Source organism: Balearica regulorum, chromosome 1 (assembly GCF_011004875.1).
Source record: "Balearica regulorum gibbericeps isolate bBalReg1 chromosome 1, bBalReg1.pri, whole genome shotgun sequence".
In the NCBI taxonomy this organism is placed as follows: domain Eukaryota; kingdom Metazoa; phylum Chordata; class Aves; order Gruiformes; family Gruidae; genus Balearica; species Balearica regulorum.
Genome location: NC_046184.1, coordinates 63,653,737 through 63,671,154, shown reverse-complemented (window position 1 = coordinate 63,671,154; position 17,418 = coordinate 63,653,737).

The following is a 17,418-nucleotide window of genomic DNA, read 5'->3' as shown; positions in this document are numbered from 1 at the left end:
TGTCAACAGGCAGAGGTTCATTCCCATTTTCTTCAAATATCCATGCTTCCAGCAGAAGTTAATTCTGATGTTCCACATCAGAACAAGTAATTTAAAAGAAATTGCCATGATAAGTGGTATTTAAAAATTTTTTTTAAAAAAGAAAAAAAAAAGGAAAAAAAAAAGTCTCCTGGTAGCTCATGAAGAGGATGTGATGACCTCACTTGTTTTGTGTACTTGTATGTAGGGATATTTTTATTGTGTTCTAGATGAAAACACTACTGCACCAATCTTTCTGTAGATGGACTGAACTTTGTGTTGTTGTAGTGGACAGAAAAAGCCCTGGTTTTCCCTTGCTGTCTCACCTGGGGTGGAAGAGGGAGGGAGTAGGGAACAGTGACTGGACAACAAAGAGAATTAAGCCTGCTATGGTAACTCGTTTTCAAGGATAACCTTTTTTGAAAAGTCAGAGAACTTGGATTTGGCATAAAACTTTTTTTTTTTGTAGACAGAACAATAGGAAATGAAATACTGTAGGGGTTTTCCCATTCTCTTAAGTTCTCATGTTCCTGCAATCGAAAAAATAACAACAACAAACAAACAAACATGAAAATGGAAAGACCACCTAGAAACTATATCAAAGACTCTTCCAGCAACTTTCCCTTTTCTTCTCCTACTATACTTGCTAATAAACCCTGGCTACAGGGTAGCCTTTGTTGACCTCTGAGGTAGATGACCTATGCAACCTATAATACTCTACATTAATCCATTCTTAAAGACAATTTTGAAAGGGTTAGATGTTGAGAGTTAAAATTGTTGCTTTCTGATCACATGGGGGTTTTGTTTTTTTGGTGGTTGAAGTGCTTGTGTTGTCCTTAGTAGAGATATAAGAGAGCACAGTGTCATGATCACATTTTAGAAGCTTCAGCTTTCCCTAGGCTTTGCTATATGGCATAAACTACTGTCGTTCACAAGGCCAGGAAGTTGTAAATGTTGAAAATTTTTGCAGGGTTTCAGAGTCAGAGCTGATTTGAATCTTGTTACCCCCTTTTTGGTAATTGTGGAGACCAAGCAGAACTGAAGCTAGAACGACCTCATACTACGAGCCTCTAACTAGTGCCCTATTTAGGCTCCACATGCCCACCCATCCCTTCACACCCCCACCATGACCCCCAAATCTAGTGTCTTTCCAGAGTTTCATTCACGTAATACTTCCAGACCATTAAAAGCTGTTTGTAGCTCTGGGGTTGAGTGAGCCCAGAGATACTCTTTCACAGAAGAAATATACATGGAACCAAGGGCCTTACTATTTGTGGTTAAACAAGATTAAAAGCTGCAACATCCATTTTTCCAAAAAAAACCCAAAACAAAAAAACCCAACAAAAAGTCCACCCTAGTAACCCTCTTTGTGGGAGCGTATGAGTGATAAATCATGCAGTGGATGGGAAATATAAGTAGCACTGATAAGGAAATGCATGTTCTTCATAGGCTGCATTTCTGTTGGGAAAAAAAAACCTTTTTCTACTTTTAATATAAATTAAGCCATAAGAGTTTCATGCTGTGGGAAGGGAATGAAAGGGATCACTTTAAGAGATTATATTGATATGTATTGTCACTTCTGCTGGGAAATGTCTATTGCTGCCAATGCTTTGGTGAATCTTTTTTTTTTTTAAAACATGGAATTTGGAAAGAAAAAAAAGAAAGGGGCTAGTTCTTGGCTATATTTACTAGTTTTGTAGTAATGTTTTGCTGGTCCTCTCCTTTTTCTACTCAGTCTAATTTCTATCTTTCCTTCTAATGTCTCTGAAAATATTAGCTTGTCTGCTCAGTAGGGGTCGGTGTATGTGTGTCTTCCTTTTTACAGAAACGCACTACTGTGTTAAGTATTTGGCTGGGAAATGGGATGCTGCAGCTTTAAGAGCATTTTTTTCAATTCAGAACAGTATTTCCCATCCTCTTTTGCCTGCAGGCAGGGAAAGTGTATGTACAGTATTTATTTTGTTTCGATTTTACTTTAAATTTGTAAGTTTCTATAAGTAGTTCACATTGATTATTCTAGGGGAGGACAAGTGGCTTTGTTTAAATTTGTATTTGATATTCATAGTTTCCACTTTCTGTACTTTAAAATACTGAAATTAAAAAATTGTATTGCTTATGTTTTGATTTTAGCACTCCAAAGTGTTTAATTTCTTCAGACTTCTGCTCCTTTGCTTCAGTGTAAATACGGAAAACTGTACAGAATATCATGAACAGAAAAATGCTTTTCTAGGTTCAATCTCTATGCCCTTGTTGCGTTTTAAAGAAGTTTTCTGGAGAAATGTGAGAGGGAGTATTCTCATACTGGTTTTTTTATTTTTTCAAACTGCAAATCTAATTTCTATCCAAGTATATAGCAACTAAATGCGTTTTGTGAAGACGTGTATATTCTGCACAAAAAAGAAGGTGGAAGTGTTTGTGATCCGTCATATTAGCAGATGTAGGACCATAAGAAGGATGTCAAATGGTATTTTCATGTTCTTGCTCTTGGTTTTTGTTCAAGTTTGTCTCATGCTACTGATTACTGACTCATCTCTTGATTTCTTTCTTTCTTTTTTTTTTTTTTCTCTATTTTATTTTCCCTTTAAGTGTATGCAGTTTCTGGAAGAAGATATTTCTCTTTCACACTTCTATGTACTTTGTCATACTTGCTTTTATCCTGGATGACTTCTCTGCTGATTGCTCCCACCACATGTGATCTTCTGTTTTACAGTTGTCAGTGCTCCCTATTTTGACTCCATATGGCAGTACAGTGTTTGCATGTGGGTACTCTGCTCGGGGTAACGGAAGCATTACTGTGTTGCACTCCATGCAATGCATTTTCTTCTGCTAATAGTGTTCCATGCTACTGAACTGCTTCAGCAGTGCTGTGGTGGGCAGATGCTTAGATTCCAGTGATGGTCATTTTATGAGAGCATTGGAAGAACCAGGTGGCAAAAGGCGTTTGATTTGAGCATCCTGTGTAGCTGCTCAAGTTTACTTCTTAGCCTGGCTTTTAGTTTACAGAGAATTTATGGTTGACTATAATGACTAGGAGATCTGTTCATGGACCAGGACTTCATTATGCCAGGTGCTTTACAAAGAACAAGAATGCTGACCTCATCAAACCATGTACTGCTTAAGTATAAGATTGAAATAGTTTTTAAAAACCCCAACAAACTAGTAAGTTCTGTGGCCTAAAGTTTAAAACATGGTAGTGGTGTAGATTTTGGGGGCAGAAACTTCTATGCTGTTTCAAAAACAAATTTCATTTGAGTGGAGTAAGAAATCATGAGGAAAAATCTTAAGTACAGGGGATGAAGATTAAATATTTATATGTCCAGAAATCCGTTACTTCTGTATTTTGACATGCCTTTACATCTTTTCAATTAATGTGTTAAAACTGATTTTAAATTTGGTTAGCCAAAGATTTGCCAAAGATCTGAAAGAGCTGTTTGTCTATCAGAGCAACCACGTATTTTGAAAAAGTCTTGATCACTGTGATTGAAGAACAACACGACAACCTGCGCATTTCCATCAGACTCATCTGGATTTGTCACGCTGTGCTCACTGCTTATACTAATGCTTTGGTCTGAAAGTGATAAACTCAAGAGAGCGCCTCAGTGGGCCACTAATATAAGTTTCATACCCATATAAAAATCTATATAAGCACCTTTTCTATTTGTCCTTTTGGTTTTGCCAGCTACGCTCCAGGGGTTTTCTCTGTGACTGCTGTTTGGTAGGTAATAGGTAGGATAGTACATTGGAAAAATCTGTGAAATATCTCAAAGTGCTGCTTTAAATGCTACTGGGTAGCCTTCAGTACCTGGAGCTGTACTTCCATTAAAAGTCAGATTTTCTGGTTTTCTGCTTTTCTGTTTGGGGAGGTGGGGAAATACTTACCTGTATTGTTCTTTCCTAATGGACAGATGGATTTTAAAGATTTCAAGGCCACCAAATACAGCAAAAGAATTGAATTTCTAAAGTCAGGGAATGGGCAAGATACCCTTCTTGGTATTTGAAGACTAAAGTTTGTGGGTTTTGTTTTTTTTAATCAACAGTATTCTGCTGCATTTGTAGTAGAGTACCCCCTTGTAAAGTGCCTACAAACTTTGGTTCTGTGTACATTTACTGAAGTTGAACTCTTTCTCTAGAGGGTTTGTCGTGACCTGCTTAAGTTGTGAAGCTATTGTGGTGGTGGCTCATTAGTTAACACATTCCACCAAACCTTTTCTTGTTTTTTTTTGTTTAGATATAACTTTGGATTGATGATGGAAGCCTCAGTAGTAGAATGAATATGGTGAAGTCAGTCATGCTGATTGTTGGTTTCTATAGAAACTTTTTTTTCTTTGTATAGAAGTATTTCTCCTGGGAGCCCTTGACTTTAAGCTTTTACTGCTGGTAAGTAATGTCAGCTGTCTCAAGCCAAAAGTTAATGAGGACTGAAACTGTAAAACCATAATGTTATTGTTACTCATTCTGATACAACCAGGAATTTTAAATGCCTTTGTTTCTACAGCGGCCAATGACTAAAGTCTTTACCTGCAGAAGAAATAGCTGGTGATCAAGACAGTGAATAAAGTCTCTCATTGCCAGAGCTCATAGTATTCTACCTAACAGCTGGCTAATAGGACAGTTTGCTTTGTCTAGACTAAGGTCTGATTTCTCTAAAGTTAGTTATATTCAGTCTTTAGAATTAACTGCTGCAAATTTTTGAAGAATTGTTTGGCTTAATAGATCTATTTATCTGTACTATTCCTTCTGTATTTGCTTTGGTCTTGGAAAAAATACTCTACTTTGGAACATATAAGTCAACTAAAAGAACAGTATACAAAGAGTCTGCTTGTTTGTGATGCTTTGCCCCAAAGTTTATTTCTCATAAGAAATGTTTTATTTGCTGCAATGAATGTGAGTAAAGTTCCCACCCATACTGGGATAATGTGATATTTGTCTGGAAGAAACATTTGCCCTTCCATCATACACCTTGGTGGCAAGTCATAAAGATGCAAGTCAGCTTTTTGTTCAGGTGAAAGTAAAAGCCAACAAAACTCTAGAAACTGCTACTCTGGTCTCCTAAAACACGATCTGGGGTGTGGAAATGTGGTTTAACTAGGCAGCTTTTTCAGGCTAGCATTAATTTGAAAAAGACACTAAATCGTGCTTCATTCTGAAGTTGATGATTTCTAGTTACAGAGGTTTTGCTTTTTTTACAAAAGATCTTTGAATAGATCCATTGCAGGTCTGGCGCAGTGAAGATTTTCCTGTGCTCAACCAGCACTTGTAGAAATTATTTTGAATTCCATCATGTGACGGCTACTGAACAGAGCTCTTCCCATGTGGTTAAATTGCTTCTCCTCAAGAGGCAGCTAACCTCCGTTTTCCCACCAAGTTATACCTATTGAAGAAGGAGAGCATTCAAAGAGTGTATTTACCGTGCCAGCTGTCCTAGAAGTGATGCCAGAACTGGGTGGCTCAGATGAGGCCACAGTTTGAGAGGAACCCTTTTGCTTCGAAGTCTGTCCATATTCAGCCCAGGTCCACTGGGAGGGGGGTGAAGAAAAATCTGTCAGCTGTGCAGCATGCTACTGCAAAATGAGTTGATCATATTGCAAAGACTGCTGGACAGCTGTGCCTGTCATAAAACTAAGCACCACAAGTGGTGCTGAATTGCCATAGTCTTGGGAGGGAGACCAAGCATTAAATGGGACATGGCATCTGAATGATCTCTTTCTCCCCAGGCTTTTGCAGCAGCTTGGAGAAGAGGTATTAGTGAGAGGCTTTGGGAAAATGCAGGAACATTGTATAACATACCTCTTCTGTGGCTACATGAGATTATTTTAGGAAGCGGTTCTGTTGATCTGTTTTCTTCAATATTAAGAGGATTTCACTTAAAGGAGTTCAGTTTGTACAGAAAGCAGAAAGAGATTTCATGTTCTGCATCCCCTCTGAGTGAGGTTTCTAAGAAGTGATACGTATTAGAACAACTGACATATTTGGAGAGTGGGAAATGTGATGTTTAGCGCTCGTGGTTCAGATGTAAGACGTTTCCTCTCCACACAAACCTTGCCTTGCTTATGTACTCGCAATACAGGGCCACTGCTATGAACTGGCACCTTATAGACTGTTTTCAGTAATGTTGCCACTAGTAGCTTTCTGATTTTAAAGTACATTTTAAATAGCACTTACTATACTGAGGAGAAAAATCATGTTATTTGGATGGATTGAGTGCATAACATAGGTAGTATCTAGGAGGAGATGTAGAAATAAGGCAGAATTCCCTGAGGCTAATGTGTTCAGTACAATAAAAAAACACAACTTCAAAAAGAGGATCATTCACAAGATTACAAAACTGAGGAAGTCAGAAATGCTTTAGCAGGCCGCAGGGTCTGTATGTATTTTTTTACTGTATTCAAACTGTCTTCAACCATGGCAGGTACAATATCAACTCTGTGTGTGTGTATGTATACACACACATACATAGATATATTTGTTCTGTCCCATGTTTTCTGTTGCAACTAATTTCAAAGAATTTTAATATAGAATGTCAGTTACCAAATTCCAGTAATACTAGCATTTTTGCCTTAACTATGATTAAAGAAATGTCTTCACTAATCCTTTTATTACACATTTTAATTGACAACAGAATAGTGCTGTCAGTACTTTTAAAATACTGTATTTAGATTCTTTTCCATTTCGTTGGGACATTCAGAGATTTCTGTAGTGGTTTTTTTTCTGCAATGATGCTAGCTCTCATTATATGTTACAGTTCATGGTTTGAAGAAAAAACTGGGGATCATTCTGTGCCAGACCATTGGGGTTCACTGAAAAGGACTCTAAAAGATTGGGAACAACACAAAAAGAAATCTCTGATCTGTTAAATGTTCTGTGGAACCTGCACCTCCAGTCGTTAGCTGAAGCACTAAAGCACCAGTTAGGGTATAACTTGTGATCTTAAAGATGCTGTGTTGACTAATCAGATCAAAATGTATATAATGGTAGAGAATAGAAGGGAAACCATATGTATAAAATGAAGTAACTTTTTTTAGCTGCAGGAATGCTCCATTTTTCACTGTTTCACCTGTGTGGAGGAGTTGCGCTGAATGGGCTTAATACTTGAAATGCTTAGACTCTCAGGTGATAGAAATGGCTGCAAGTACTAGGGCCAAAATAGGGTTGATTTCTGGCAAGAAGCATCGCTGTTTTCTTTTTCTAGGGAAGAATCTGCTTAGATTTGCACACCTTGGCTACAATCCTACCCTTAAATTCTAACCAGTTCAGCTGCTGAACATCCATACCTCCATAATGAGGTCTAAATTAATGCCTCAGCTGATGAAGCGACACACCGTTAAATATGTATCTGTACTTTTAAGGGTTTGACAGGTGATGCTGTAGTTTGCTCTTTTGGGATCCTTGGTCAAGACTTGTGATGATTCAAAACTCCCAGTGCTCTTCTGGAAAAAAACCATTGTCGTCTTGGAGATTCCCAGTCCAGCCTACTGTGGGAAGGAGACAGGGTGATTCTCCCTGCTGCCTGCCAGTTGCTTTCTCCTCTGCAGGAATTCATTTAATGGGAAGGCTTTGGATTGTGCTGCTATATCTTAACCTTTGTTCTGCTAACATGATGAGGGCATTTGGGTGTGCTGGTGAGGGAAGGGTGCAGCAAGGGTCAGAGTAATTGGCCAGTGAGGAGAAGAACGTGTGCCCTTCAGGAGACTGAAGCAGCAGTCTGCAGACATCACCCAGGCACCTGCAAAAGGCTTCAGAAGGGATTTCTCCCATTTTGACTCCTGTGGGGCTGTTCTTTGTACCTCTCTCCTCATGAATTCAAACCCTGCCGGCCCATGTGGTGAAGAGCGTGGAAGTGGTGGGACCCCGAAAGATGGGCATCACTGCTTTCCCCTGAGGGGGGGGAGAAGCAGTAGCCAGGCTAAGATCTGAGTAGTCTCACCAGGGTTGTCTTAAGAGGAAGGCCTCTATCCCCAGCCACTGCCCACTGAGGAATGCTTCCAGCTTGTGAAGGGTTCTTCTGTGCTTCCCTGAGTCGGTGGCCTCCCTATCCTTTGCATGGATGTTGGGTTTGGAGAGGTTAAGCATGTTTCTGTGATAAACAGGACAGAAAATAATATGGATGTATCCAAGCTGATACCTGGAATGGTGTGAACTTTCTTACATATGCAGCCCCTGGGGTCAGCTTGAGTTTGAGTATTTTGAAGTGTTATGTAAAATCTTACTTTTCTACATCAGTCTTTCACACTACTTGCATAATACAAAGTGAACCTCTCCATTCTGCAATTTTGGAAAAGCTTTTTTTAAACCATTGTCGTTTTGCTATGTTTCATTCCTCAGCTGCTACTTTGAATGAAATTGAGTGGGATGTAGCTTTGTCCAATGTTTCAGTCACCTAATAATGTAGCAGCTTACCCTGGAAAGCCAGGTTATCACTGCAGCGCTGAATCATCAGTGTTTCTCTCACTGTACTAAGAGGAGCAAAGGAGGTTGAACTGACACATTTCCTTTTCTATAATAACATCTAAACCATGTGACCTCTTTGATAATTATCAAAGATCTTTGGATCTCTCTGCTTGAATTTCTTTATCAGCTGCCAGGAATATTGGACTATAATGGATCCATATTCTGGCTATTTTTGTCAGGTCTGAACTGGAGGATCTTCTTAATTTTTTAAAAAAATTACTTTTTTTTTTTTTGGTCCTATTTTACTACTCTCTTGTGTTTAGGCTTTTATTCTGTTGCAACCAAGTTTGATGAAAGTTAAAAATCACAAGTCTGAAAAATCTTAACTGGATTATTTCTATAGATTTTTAGGTTTTGTAGCTGAAGGCTACAAAATCTTACTGGGCATTTTAGGGAGCTATATTGATTTTTATATTTTCCCTCCACTTAATTTTTTGGCTATACTTTGCAGCCTTTCTGCATTGAAGTACTTAGTCTTTTTCATGGATGTAATTCTCGTATGTAAGCTATAGACATCTCTGGCCTTCTGTTTCTACATTTATCAAATTTTTCAAATCGTTGAGGGCATTTCTGGGTGCAACTGTCGCTAGCTGATTTTTCCTGTCTCCTCAAACAGTATCTTAAGGTGTTAATTAACGATGCGGTGCGAGCCCAAAGGTTGCCATACCTGTGAACAGCTGATAAAATTCAACAGCCCAAAGGGCTTTCTAATCAAGATCATCATCAATAACATCAATAGCTGGGAAATAATTAAAAAGGCATAACAGTAAAATTCAGAAAAAGCAGCTTTTCTCTCTTGGAGATATCGTGGCAAAGGACTTACAGATCACTTTCAAACAGAGGATCTACATCACTATTAGTTGATAAGGTATCTTGGAGGTACGCAGAAGAAAAGGTACGTATTTGTGTGTATGGGTATTCAGCTCGTTTAATCCTTGCTTTTCCCAGGAGTGAGGATTGACTGCTGAGGCAAATACTGTCTACACAAGAACGCAGTCTGACAGAGGGCCAGGCTGTGCCTCTGATCTCTGGTGCAATCCGCTTCTCTCTGTGTGACAGTATCTGAGCAAACTAGGTGTTGGAAGCCCATGGTCTGCACTTCTTATGCTGAATAAGAGAGTGATCATGTAGAAGCAGTGAAAGGAAAAAAAAAAAAGGAAGGGATGCTGAAGATAGTGGGAAAAGTGGATCCTCTGATGTTACGTAGATCAGCTATTATACAATTCCATGCCAAGTCACCAGAAGGATATCCTGGACAAAATGTTTCTAAAATGAGCATTGCTAATGCAAGATGCTGGATTTAGTAGTTCTGACATGAGGCATTTTGGCTATGCACTGAAATGGGCAGGATTAACAAAGATTTCTACTAGCCCACCCTGAAGAAAGTGTCTGATGCCCGGTACTGAAAATTTCTACATACATCCAGTCAGTTTTTCACGGCAAGGCTCTGAGCAGAGGCAGATCTGACACCAAGATTTTGTTTCTGCTACCTGGCTAGCAGAGTGTGTAAAAAGAATTCATATAAATTCATTTATTTGTTTATTTACATATTCATATATTTATATAACTTCATGTTATGAAGAGATCAGAAGATACCCTGGAATACCATAATATCATACAGCCATCTAGAAGGGGAGTGGAGAACATTGCTAGTGACAGTCTTTGCAAAAACTCTTACATTGTTTTCTTTCCCACCTTTGGTTTCACTTGGGTGTTACTGCCTGTTCTTAGTAGCGTAACCTTCCTGGGACAGCAGCTGTTGGATGTTAGATGCTTGTGCAGTGCCTAACAAACTGATTTGGTTAAAGCCTTGAGCCAGGATTATTTATAATTTACCTTTCTGTAATATTTTTACCCATGCTATTTAAGTAGAATAGAATTTCCCATTCTATCTATTCCATCCCAATGTCAGAAAATGATATGGATAACTTTCCTTCCTCCTTCCCTCTTCCTGCCCTGCAGAATCAGCATAGAGAAAGCTGTCTTGAACAGACACAAATAGTTTGGAAGGATGTATTTCTTTGGCTGTGGGTAATAGGAAAGAGTAGAATCTGCAGCAAAGTTGTTTCTTATGCTAGGAAGAAAATGTGAAACTCTTGATTTTTATTGAAAAAAATCAATGCGAGGAGTAAAGAAGTGTTCATTCCCTTTAGCCACATCTGCAAGCAGTGAGGAATGAAAACCTGTACATCACTCTCAGAATAAATGGTTTATTTTCTTTTCCCATTTTAAAATGTGTTTCTTAAGCATAGAAGAAAAGAAAAATGTCCAAAAGCTGTGTTTTTCTTTTTTAGCTGAGTGGATGTTAATACAATATTGATGGCCACCAGGAGGAGCTCACGATACAGCCTGCAGCTTTAGCGCCCTGCCTCCAAGCTTGTTGGAATTTCACCACAGAAGGAACTTCAAGTCCAAGTACGGTGTGGGCAGCCATCCCGTTAGAGCTCTCAGTGCTGGCATTTGACACAGGAATGCACAAAATAAAACTACATCTGGAAAAGGCAAAGGGACCCAAAACAGAGGCCAGGTGGGACAACCTGCCGTGGGCAGATGCTGGGAGGTTGGAGAACAAGATGATCCATCACGCTGTGAATGGCCTCGTTTATACAGGAAATTCCAGCCTCAAACTTTACTTCCGAGATCTCTGTTTTCCCCTTGGTAAAACAGTAAGCCGAGGTGGCACAAAGACCAGCTGGCAAGCAGAAGGGGAGAGTGTTCACATGATACAGTGCTTTTTAAAGTTTTAGTAAAGCTTTTAGTAAAGCAGGTCAGTAACTCCACTCCGCTCGCTAATGCAAATGTTCCCAGCTATCCAAGGGTGGCAGAACAAATTTGTAAGTAAAAGGCTGGTAGTTTTTATTGTGGAAGAGATGCTTGATTTCAGAAAGCACAGATCTTCACTTTGCAGCTGCTATTTCCTCTGTCCAGGACAAAGCAGAACAGGGCCACCAGCATTGAAATTGCTGAGGAAATATTTTAACAACTTTCTGCAAAACTCCAGGATGAATGAGAACCCACTGTCTGTCACATCTGTTCTGTTCTCTATTTCTGTACTCATTTTAAAATCCAGTATTTAACATTGCCTCAAGACTAACCAGTTCCCATTTCACTGAGGCAAGAGACTAACGTCTGTAACCCAGTGACTGTGGGCACCTTTCTTCTTGCTAAAATAAATTAATACTGAACAGAGTCTTTTTATTATGGCCGTGTTCTTATCAGACCATCTCCCTTTATATTCCTTCCTTCCCCAGCCATTGTGGAAACAGACATCCTGCCCAAGGCATCGAAATCCACAATCTGCTGCTTCTTCTATGGAGCCTCTGGCTCTTTGCCAATGGCCCCTTGAGATGGTCCCAGATGTGATTGCTTTTTCTGTGCTACCCTGAAAATATCCGGTAAAAACAAAGGGCTGCACTCACCACAGTTACTCCTTTGGAGGCCAGCACTTCCTCTGCTGTCAGGGATGTACAGTGGGAGATGTTAGTCATGATGTACCCCAGAGAAACCATGACTAAAATGGCAGGGTCACAGTCAAAGGGATATTCCTACAATAGAATAAAGCCAATCTTTTTATTGCATGTCTCAGCTGGTCCTTGAGTTTACCTCCAGTTCCCATGAACTCAGGAGCTGTGTATGGGGTGTCTTTCCCACAGCATTCTTCTGCAGGGAAAATGCAGATTCCTTGTACCTATATTGTGTGTGAAAGGAGATTAGCTTTTGATAGTGCTTTTCTTCAGGGGAAAAAATGCAAACAGTTCTGGTTTTATTTCAAAGTGACTTGGACTTAAATAGCAAAACAGCCAATGCCTTAAAATAAAACCACAATGTTTTTTGACTGACTCAAAAACCTTTTTGGGAGAACGCTGGGGGAGAGAGAAGGGAAGTAGAAATACCAACTTGTGACAGTTTTTCTGGCTTGGATTTGTGGGGGGTTTTGTGCTAATTTGGTAGGCTTGGAAATTTTTAGTAGTCCTGTCTATCAGAAAAACGATATTGTAGTCCTGGCTGTTACCGTAAATGGCTGAAGATACCCATGAGGAATCATGGGGATGATGGTATAGCAAATGCACCTTGCTGCCGGGGTTCCTTGTGTAACGTCTTGTAACTTTTTTCTTTTTTCTTGTTCCTTAGATCTTCCCTGCAGCTTCCCTGCTTTGATGTGAGTTTCCTAACTGCCAGAGTTCCCATAGCCTAAGAGCGCACTTGTCTCTGTAAGCGTTGGTGCATGCAATAAAACATTCAGAAGGGTTTTAGCCCATTCATCAATTTTTAGGCATTCACCCATTGAGGGAGGACAAGTGAGAATCCAATGTGATCTCTTGTGTGAGTCTGTGCTCATTGGGTAAAGGCTTTACTTCAGCGTCACAGCACAGAAAAACTTCAAATGTCTCTTTATTGGATCCATCTTGCAACCTGCCGCTACAATTAATAGATTAGAGGAAAGTGAAGAGAAGAAAAAAGATGGATCCCAACAGACCATGCCTCAACCGCTCATGTTGTTCAGTTGGGCTGAGGAATTGTTACCGTTGATGCTACTTTAAATTAGGAAAAACCTCTGCTCTGCAACTTCTTTTCCTAACAGGAAGTAATTTGAGAAAGTTGCTGCTGCACTTGTCCCTTGGAGTTTGCGGTGTCTTTTGGATGAACGGTTATGTAGAACCTGAAATGAATACAGCTTTTTCAGGATTGCAATTAGGTTGTTCTCCCCCATGTCTCCTCACCAGTCTGCAGATAAATCCAGCCAGCTTGCTAAGATCCAGCTTACGGTGGTCCTCAGGGCCATGCAGTAAGTTTGTGTCATGTCAGGGATGGGTGGGCATGTTCAATAAGGCCTTCATGTTTATTTCCAAAAACAGAAGTGTATCTCCGTGGCATCTGTTCTGTTAAATATTGACTTGCTATCAGCAGTTTTAGAGGTAAGGAATCTCCCTGAAAAAAATCAGCTCACAGGGATTTGCATGGCATTTCTATGGCTGGAGCACTTTTTTTTTTTTTTTTTTTTAAGTAAATTGGGACAGAGATGCCTTTCGAAGTGTCTCTTCATACAAGGCAGGAACATTGCTTCGACAAAGCACGAGGACTGATACTCAGACCTTTGTATGCAAGACTGATAAAGCAGAGTATCTTAGTGACTGATGATCTGAGATCCATTTTAAAAGGTGTCTGCCCTTTTGTTGTTCCTTCAGAAATATCCTGACCTTGCAGACTTGCAGAGAATATGTGCGATATCAGCACCAGCCAGAAACGTATCACCCTCTGTAAGCAAATGTCCTGAAATGAAAGGCCAGAGGTGGCTTGTAAAGAATCTGTGAGCTTGAGTCCAAAGCATGATGCAAACTTTCATAGGAGAGGAAAATACAAGAACTAAATATGATGGTCCCTGAAAAACTGGTCATAAAGCCTCAATGGATATGCAATCAAGAAGAATGTAAGTATATTCATGCCTTTTGCAAGCACAGTGGTAATACAAAACCAGTCTGTGATGGTTCCACGCGGCAGGGGCTCGACTTGTTTTGCGTCAGAAGGAAGACTGCCCAGCCTGGTGTTTCGAGTAACACACCGTAAAATGCTGTTAGGTAAGTCCTATAGCTGTCCCCCTACCAATCATGTGAGCCTACAGCTTATCTAGTAATGAAGTATCTTCATTTGAAATCACTTATGGCTGAGGATGTCCCATATCTATTGGTCCTCTCTCTGACAGCTAACTGCTCTCACTGGTTTGGCGCTCATGTGAAGTGTTTGGTTTTGATCAACAGGCCAGGGTCTGTGTAGCTGTAAGTGAGCATAGCTGCTTACTGGTGCAAAAACTGGGAAAGGCAACTTGAGCTGGTTACAGAGATTTTCTATGTAAAGTAGGAAAAGTCATGGATAATTTTGGCAAGTTTGAGTAATTGGACTGTAAGAGGGACAAAAATAGGGATCTTTGTTAGTTAACTGCTTTACAGAAACTTTGTCTTTCCAATAGCAAGGAGGCCATTTAGAGGAATGGATGTGCATATAAAAAGCAGTGTATTGTAGTGCTGTGTCAGAGAATATATATTGTACAAAACAGGAGCTAGAGTACTGTGTCTTTAGACTTCTGCCTGCAGGCAGCTGCTGCCCTGCTGGTGGTGATCTGGTTCGTGTGCTGGCACTGTGCTCTTTGCTTGTTTCCAGAGTAAAAGTAAGCTCCGGTGCTGTTTCTGGCTGTGAGCTAAGTTTGTGGACAGGTAGAGGAGAGCCTGTGTCAACTGATGGGAAGGGTGGGTCTCGAAGGCCTGACCCATCACTTGATGAATTCCTCCTTAGCCAGGTTCTTCTCATCGGCTTGTCTTCTTCGTGGAGGTCCTGGGTCTGGCATTGCTGCCAATTGCACGAGGGGTAGCAGTACAAACGTTAGTGCGAAGCACAGAGATGTCTCTGGGGCCTGGCAGTCCCCCGGCTTTTGGGGTGCAAGTGTGTATGTGACTCGGTCCAAGCAAACCAAGCCTCTGCATCTTGTTGTAACCAAATATTGCGTTTCTGTGCTCTTCCTCATTGCAAATGGTAGGAGAGAGGACATCTCCTGGGAAAGGTTAGCAATGATTTGTATCTTCATAGAGCTGAACTCTGTGTGGGCCATCAGGTGTGCTGTGTGCGCAGAGCTATTGTTTATGCTGAATTTCTCTTTGTTGTTTTGGAGACTTTAATACAAAATGTAAGTATTGGTCTAAATAATTCTAAGAACTGTAATCTCTTTATCCCATAGGAAAGAAAACAAATAGGCCCCCTCTGCCCATTTATTCCCAAGTACTTCTGCCAAGGCTTCAGTGAAGAGACCAAGCGTGTGGGTGGGGAGCTCTTGCCCCATCTTTCATACGCTTATGTTCCCCAAAGCACAGCAGAGGAAAGACACGCTATTGCCTAGTATCATAGAAGTAATGCTGTGCTAAAGACACCAAAAGCAGCTGACTGCAGAGCAGGGACCTCTGCCTGCATCCCTTGGTTCCCAGCTTGGCGACCTGATAGTTGGCTGTGGTTATTTCATTTCTAGGAAAGAGGGTGATGCTATTGACCCTGAGCTATTATTTGTCTAATGAAATACAGGGAACCGAGGGGTGGGAGCTAGATGCGAGGATCTGCAGCGTACTGTCTTTCCTCCCTCTCCTTCCCTGGAAGAGTTTTGCAGGAATGCCTCAGCACTGCCAGAACACAAGTGCCGATGGCTGGTAGTAACGTCCCCGCTCCAAGGGTGTCATATCCTGAAATGCTCTGCGTTGCTCTCTGCAGCCCTTACAGATTGAAACCGCACAGCTGGAGCCTTCCTGCCTGACAGAGGAGCTACGGTCCTAATACTCCAAGGACCTTTGCAGCAAGACGGTGTTTTGCCAGATACCCTCAGCCATTCATTAATGGGGCACTGCCTGTGACACTGAGCCTGGCTGTCACCTCGGCTCTGTGGCCCAAGCAGAGCACCCTGCCCATTTTGACAGGCCTGTGCAGCTCAGAGATTGCACTTTAGCAGGCACTAGGAAGGCATGGCCCTGCCCATGTCCTGCCTGCCTTCTCCCCAGGGTGCTGCAAGGGCTCGGCCACGAGAGCTGGCTGACCTCAGCCTGCACTGCCGGGCCAGGTGGGCTCTGCCAGACCTGTCTGCTACAGCAGCTATTGCCACGGAAGGCAGAGGGAGGTACGTCATCTATCAAACAGATTTCTGGATAGCATGGGGTCTTTTTCTGTCAGAAAATCCAATTGAATTTGCAGATCACAAAGAAAATGCCGTCTGCCTCATTACTGAGCTGCAATCTGTTCCTTCTCTACCCCCCAGTTATATTCCTCACCAGGGATTTATTGTTCCTTTTCGATCTGATGTTTTAATCTCCCATTCCCCTGTCTTTGCCCCTCTCATTTCTCTTTCCAGAGCTGCTGCTCTTACTTTTGTCTCTCCCGCCCTTGCCAGCTGGAGTGAGACACTTGCACGGTGTTGCACTCAGAAGTGCCTTTAACTGCCCGCCGCCACTAGCTGCCAAAAGAGAGGAGACGCCTCATAAACACAGCAAATGAAAACACTGCCACAAGGCTGCACAGGTCCTGCCCTTTCTACAGCAGCCCTCTGGCCAGGCATTAAAAACATAAGCGGGCAGCCACAGGCTCTGGGGTTTTCAGGAGACATCATCAACCTGAGGGGCCATTGTATCTGTGCTTGCCCCGAGATCTATGTAATACAACTCGCATCAAAGTGAAACAAGGGAGGAGAATGTACATGTTTGGATTGCTGTTGCACACATAGAGCTTGGCCAAGGTCTGTGCATCTTCATACTAGACAAGTTCTTGCTCTCAAGAACCTCTACAGCAAAGCAGGAAGAAAGATGGCCCTGGCTGCTTGCTTTGCAGAGATAAGTAGTTGGAGGCAGCTGAAAACGAAACCTTTGGTGACAAGGCCATCTTTCCCTGCAGGTAGAAGCAGTCTGGGAGAAAGGACTGAGACATACTGCATTCGAAGAGCTCCCAGAAAAGCCTGACAATTACATGTTTTGGGACATGTACCCTTATACCAATAACCTAAATAGTTATGCTTAAGGCCAGTGATGTGGTACAGCAGGGACATACTGTTTGCACTTGAGTGCCAAATCTACACCCCTCCTCTGTGCTCCGATATCTTCGGCGTGTGCTGTACAAGAAGTCCTTTCTCTTCTAGATAGGGACGCATTTCCTGTGGTTTGTCCTCCAGTGCCTATTTTTCAGCTTTTCCTGCCGAGGAGACACAAGCCTCCAGTGATGCCATCAGCTGGAAGTGAGTGAGCGTCCGCGGCGAGCCCACGTCGCCCCAAGCTTGTCCGTGTTGGCTCCGCAGCCCCGGCGGCGCGTGCCAGGTGTTGTGCAGCTGCAGGGCTCAGCGCCAGTGGTGAGGTCTCTGCCTGCGCCGCAGAATGCCTGATTCAGCAGCAAAATCCCCGAGCTGCCTCCAAGCCCTCCTGGAAAAAAACATCTGCA